This window comes from Propithecus coquereli, unplaced genomic scaffold, assembly GCF_000956105.1.
Source record: "Propithecus coquereli isolate 6110/MARCELLA unplaced genomic scaffold, Pcoq_1.0 Scaffold310, whole genome shotgun sequence".
Taxonomy (NCBI): Eukaryota; Metazoa; Chordata; class Mammalia; order Primates; family Indriidae; genus Propithecus; species Propithecus coquereli.
The window spans coordinates 3,789,924-3,795,983 of record NW_012148731.1 but is presented as its reverse complement, the minus strand read 5'-3'; the positions used below and the strand labels follow the sequence as shown (position 1 = coordinate 3,795,983).

Below are 6,060 nucleotides of genomic sequence, written 5' to 3'. Positions count from 1 at the left end.
CTGAAGCAACCGAACCTGCTAACGGAACTTGGACGCAGGGGCGGGGCCGGCGCTCATGCCATCCAATCAGAGCTCGGGCGTGGGCGCAGTCCTGCCAATGGTGGCCGCGGGGCTGGCGGCGGCTGAACCGGCCGCTCTCGCCCCGGGAAGCTGCCAGCCCACTGGCTGGGGAGGACCCCGCGCGGAACGGCGGCTGGGCGGCGGGGCGGGGCCGCGCCCATGCGTGTGAGGCGCGGGCCAATGAGCGGCGGCGGCGGCAGCCCGGGGGCGGGGTCCGGGGGCGGGCGGAGCCGGGTTGGGCCGCGGCGGCAGGGCCGTCTCAGGCCGCCGTCCCGCCCCTCCCGTCCGGCAGCCGCCGTCGCCGCCGCCGCCGCCGCCGCCACCACCTGGGGGTTGGTTGAGGCGGACGGTGGAGTCCGGGCTGGAGTGTGTAGCTCCCGCTGCGCGAAGGGGAAGCGGGCAGGTGAGTACCGGTGGCCGCTGGCCGCTGAGGAAACTCGCGCCGCCGCCCCCTGGCACTGCGAGGCCGTCCCCTTCCCGGCCAGCGTCCCTCGGCCGAGGTCCGGCCCGCGCCCGGCCTGCCGCTCCCGGCCCGGGGCGCCCTGCGGCGGGGGTGCGCCCGGTGGGGGGCATGGCGGGTCGGGGGGCGCCTCTCGGCCTCTGCCCTGACGGCCCTGCGGGGCGAGGGCGCGCGCTCGCCGTTGCCCCCGTCCCCTACCGGCGCCGACGCTCCGCGTGCCCGCGCCTCCCGAGGCCCGGGGGGTGGCAGGTGCAGGGAGCGCCCTCCCCGCGCTCGCCTCTCGTGCCCAGCCCCGCGCGCCCGCTCTCGGGTGGGGCCCGGGCCCCTAGCACTCGCCGGCTTGGCTCTGCGCGCGGCCGGGTCGCGCTCTCATTTCCTTCCTTCCTCCCGTCACCCCACTGTTGGGGGAAGGCTGTGTGGTTTTCATGTTCCTCTCTCTCCAAACCTTAGGTGCCCACCCGGCTGCCTGGGGACCAGTCCCTGCTTCTCTCCTGTCACCGTCCAGTTATAAAGACAGTCGTAGGAAATAGGTCATCTTTCTTCCCACGCGCCCCTGGCCATATTCCACACGCGCAGTGCCCTGCTAGGGAGAAGAATTCAGTGCTTTAGAGTTTGTCATTCCGGTTTTAAACTCTTCCTCTTCATGGCTGCAGCCTGGCGATGCAACTCTGCCTCTACCCCGTTTCCACCGGGGAACAGGAGCTGATCAGTGACGTGTGCCACTTGCTGCCGGGGGCCTCACCCCCGCCGTGCGGGTGCTGGGAAGAGGACGTGTGAGTGTCGTAGGAGAGGTACTAACGTGTTTAGAAGCACTCTGAGCGTATTCTTTTGCTTTTCTAAACGAAGGAGGTGATGTTTCAAAGGCACAAATACTTGTATGTTGACAGATTAATTTTGCTTTTAAGAACCTTCCAAGAGTTAACCTTTTAGCGATGGATCTTTTCATAGCTTGATTATGGTGGCTTGATTATGGTAGGCGTTTGTCAAAACTCAGAACTGGAAACTGAGAAGTGTGTATTTTGTCTTGTGTATACCTCTCCTTCTCCCGTTTTTCTTCTCAAAATTGACCTTACCGATATTTGAAAATTGAACTAACCGGCAGTAGTTTTGGAGAGGTGTTTATTATTTTAGGTGAATGCATTTAACTCAAGAATACAGCAAAATAAAAGCAGCTATCCTCTCCACTGGTTAAATTTGCCAAGACTTGCTTAACCACGCTGTACTGTGTTTATACGGGCTACTCTGCGTAGACTCCTGCAGTTCCAAATTAGTCCCGGGGGCTACTGTGATTGATATTTTGGTAAAGTTCCAACAGTTTACGGAGGAGTTTTTCTCTGGCCCAAGAAAGTAGTTTGGAAAGCCAATTTCTCAAACAGCTACAGAACAACCTCTTTCTTGGTACCCCAAACAGCCTTGGTTTTTAGCCTTCTGCTACCCCTTTTCTGTCTGCCTCCTTTCTCTCTGTGTATTCAAGGTTGTAAGTTAATATCTCAAATGGAACTCTAGTCTGAGTTTTAAAATGGTTGCTGCACCTCTCCCTTCTCCAGTATGCTAACATCTCAGTGCTTTTTTCCCTGAAATAGGAGTGATGTTGGACTTGAAGATTAAAACACTTATGTCTGTATGTACTGTAGAAGTGAAAGTTTCTGTTCCAGCCCTGTCCAAAAGAGTGCAATGAGATTTTCAGTAAGAAAGTAACGCTATTGAGCTTCTCTTCCATGTTGTGGACATTTAGACCACATTTTAAATGATGATTAAACTTTTGCTTTAGAAGCCACCGGATAATGAGAAAAATGTGAAGGTTGTACTCGGATGTTATTCCTTTCTAAAGTTCAACCACTAGAAAACTTTCTGTTTCAAGAACTCTGATAAATGGTCACGACAGCCTCCTTAAAACGTGATGCTCTCTCATCTAAAAGAGAATACAAAAGGGTGACAGCAGTAGGGGAAACTGTCAGCATCAGCATGATAGAGGTGGGCTTGTAAGTAGCTAGTAGATAATCCTAGTAGATAATCATTGAATTTAATGAGAACCAGATACGTAATTTGTACTGTGTGGAATTTTAGTAAAAATGTGAGTAAAAATCCTACCTCCAAGACAGGGTTACTCAATGATGTTGACTAGATGTCAGTTTAGTTTGAGGCTTTCCAAGTCTCTTAAATGTTTGAATTACATAGCCTTTTTTCTTATCATTAGTCCGAAGTAGCTTTTAGAAATGTAACTACTAATACTGTATCTTTTTTGTGTGTAGTTTGATGAATATCTTTCACTGGGGAGGTTGTTTATCTTTAGAAACTGGCTTGCTTGTTCACTGGCTGCTGTGTGTGGTGCTTCTGTTGGGGGTGAGGAGGAAGAGTTTCAAGTGCGTTTCCTTCCATTGGACCAAAGTCCTGGGAATGGAGTGATCATTTTGTTCCCCCATAGGGAACAAGAGTCATTTATTATTACAGCATTAAATATTTTTGACAGAACAGTGAATATGTCTTTATGTTACTTTGGAAGTTGCTTATGGCTAGTTATTTGCTTGCTCAATTGGCTACCGTTATATATGGGCCCATTGTTTTAATCAGTGAAAAATATTTTGATTTGCTGTGCATCCTTTGGCTCTTGCTACAGGCATGTAAGTGCTAATCTGGGTTAACAGGTCATCCTGGGTCATATTTAACCGTTTAAGAGTATTAGACTGAGGATTCCTTGATTTTAAAAATTTCTTCAGTTTTCACTTTGTTGCATTTGAAGATATACCTTACTTTGCTAAATGGATTTCTGTACATTGGATTTCCTTTTATCATCTCATTTTCTTATTCATAAAATTGCAGATGTTAAATATTTTGATATACAAATAGAGCTAATTAACATAATGTTTACTCTCAGTGTAAAAATAAATTTCTAGCAAAATATTAATAGACAATATATTTTTCTGTTACAAAGAAATTGAAACTTGGTGTTTTTTAAAGTCATTTAACAGTCTTATGGAAAAGAAAACTTAATTAGCAGAATCTGCAAGATGAGAAATCCTGCTTTTTATTGTTAAATTCACCCAGTAATTGAAACGATGTATTAGCTATGTCAACCCCATTTCCATCTGGGAATCTTCTCTAGATTTTGGAAATAAACAGATCATAAAACAAGAGGTAAAAACAAATACTGACAATTTTTGACTGAGATAAAGTTGAATGGAAAAAAATATTTCCAATTGGTTATAAAATTCAAATACCAAAGTTAAGAGTTTGAAATTGTTTTTTTCTTATTTCAAGTACTTGCCAAGTAGAAGTGAACTAATAATGAAGGTTAAGTCAAAACTCTGTTGGCTGACTAGAAGACATGTCTATCTCTGGAGTTAAGATTTTGAAATGGATCTGCTGATTACTGAGCCACAGTGAATTTTTAGCCTTTTATAAGACTAGCCTCAGTAATGGGTGGGGAGATTGGGGAGGGCAGAGGGACAGAGCAGAAAGAAATACTTCTACCATCTTTTAGAAGGACAAGAAATGGTCTAGAGCTGTGGTCCCCAAGCCCTGGGCTGTGGACCCATACCAGTCTGTGGCCTGTTAGGGACTGGGTTGCACAGCAGGAGCGAAGCTTCATCTGTATTTATGGCTGCTCCCCATCGCTCGAATCACCACACAAGCTCTGCCTCCTGTCAGATCAGGGGGGCATTAGTCTCAGAGGAGCACGAACCTTACTGTAACCTGTGCATGCGAGGGATCTAGGTTGCGCGCTCCTTATGAAAATCTAATGCCTGATGATCTGAGGTGGAGCTGAGGTGGTAATGCTAGCGCTGGCAGCGGCTGCAAATACAGATTATCATTAGCAGAGACGTTCGACTGCACAATAAATGTGATGTGCTTGAATCATCCTGAAACCACTCCCCCCACTCTCTCTTCTGTAGAAAAATTGTCTTCCATGAAACTGGTCCCTGGTGCCAAAAAGACTGGGGACCGCTGGTCTAGAGAATGTAATCGAGTGTCTATATAGAGCTTCTTTTATTTTTTTGATTGATAAAAATTGTATATTTAATAATACACAGCACTGTTAATAAATATTCAGTATTTTAGGTTTATTACTATCTATGATCCTGCATTTCACTTTGCATTTTTCTAGAATACAATTCATTAGAACGTAACAAGGTCTACTAAATTCTTCCAACTAAATGATTTAGAAGTTTCAATCTCAGAAAATAGGCATGGCTCTTCAATATCTGTTTTCTATTAAGCACAGTGTTGAAAAATACTCATTAAAGTTGCTCATGCCATAAAATACTTACCAGTGACTAATAAAGTTTTTCATTTGTTGATTGTAGTAATTTAGCATTGATACATGTCATGGTCACCTAACTGGTTTCTGCATTTTTGACGCACGACAAGAGTGTGGCATTGCAGAGCTCACTATGGGTTGTGCCAGACTAGGCAGAAACTCTTTTGGAGGTTTTGCTCATATCCCAAATTTAACCTGAGGCCACTCCTGTGTATTTGGATAAGGCCATCAAAATAGCTCTATACTTTTAAAAGGCCAAAGAGATAAAACCTTTACATGTGGATGTTTTTCTACTGTAAGGGAATACTGTTATGTTGAACATCAGAGATAACAATGAACCTTTGGAGCCTTCATAAGTAAGTTGGTTTTGAGCTGAATTCGTGAAATATTACTGAATATCAGTAAAATTTGTCATTGAGATGTGCTGACGAGGCTCTGCCACAAAACGAGTCTATCATCTTGCATAAATTAACCTCTTTAGTGTCAGCTTTCTCATCTGTAAAGGGGACACAATAATATCTATCTTATCTGTTGTGTAAAATGCTTACCTTAGTTCCTGATATATAGTAAATGCCCAAATGATGTGATTGTGTTGAGGGGATGACCACGTTGGGGGACCACCACAGGACACTATCCATGGCAGAGATGATACCATTTCACCTGCCTGAATTGTGATCCTGAAACAAACAACACGACAGCGTGAATAATTGCATTTAGGTTTAAAAACTCAGTTGTTTAATATAGCACATCTATGTTGCTGAAGATCAGTTTATGTAACAAAAGGCTTTAGTTGATTACTGTCTTATCCTAAAGGCCGTGGTTCATGTCCCATTCGTCTTTGCATTTCAGATAGGTACTCAAGAAGTTTGTGCTGAACAAGTGAATGAATTCACTTGCCTTGTAGAAAAGCTAGGGAAGTCTTAGGAATATTAGTCAAATCTCCTTGAGTTCCAGGAAGGCAGTAGTCTCATTGAACTGTGCCCATTTCAGAGCACATGTCAAGGGTTTTGTTGACTTTTTAAAAACTGTTCATTGAAATATAATATGCCTAAGTGATTTCGCTCACTTTTGAGAAGTACGTCATGAGGGGCACATTAAGCCTGGAGAAGAGAATACTTTGGGGAGGACAGGAAAGTTGTCTTCGAAGAATATGGATACGGCTGGTGAGGTGGCTCACACCTGTAATCCCAATACTTTGGGAGGCCAAGACAGGAGGATTGCTTGAGGCCAAGAGTTCAAGACCAGCCTGGGCAACCTAGTGAGACCTCTATCTCTACAAAAA

The 6,060-nt window shown here is 45.5% G+C and overlaps 1 protein-coding gene across 1 annotated transcript in view; it reads left to right on the top strand.

The window, feature by feature from the left end:
* Positions 1-239: 239 nt before the first annotated feature.
* Positions 240-6,060, top strand: part of SETD3 (SET domain containing 3) — a 77,087-nt gene continuing 71,266 nt past the window's right edge. Inside the window, exon 1 of the mRNA XM_012650096.1 lies at positions 240-463. The gene's annotated coding sequence lies outside the window, so the exon portion shown is untranslated. The remainder of the gene's footprint in view (positions 464-6,060) is intronic.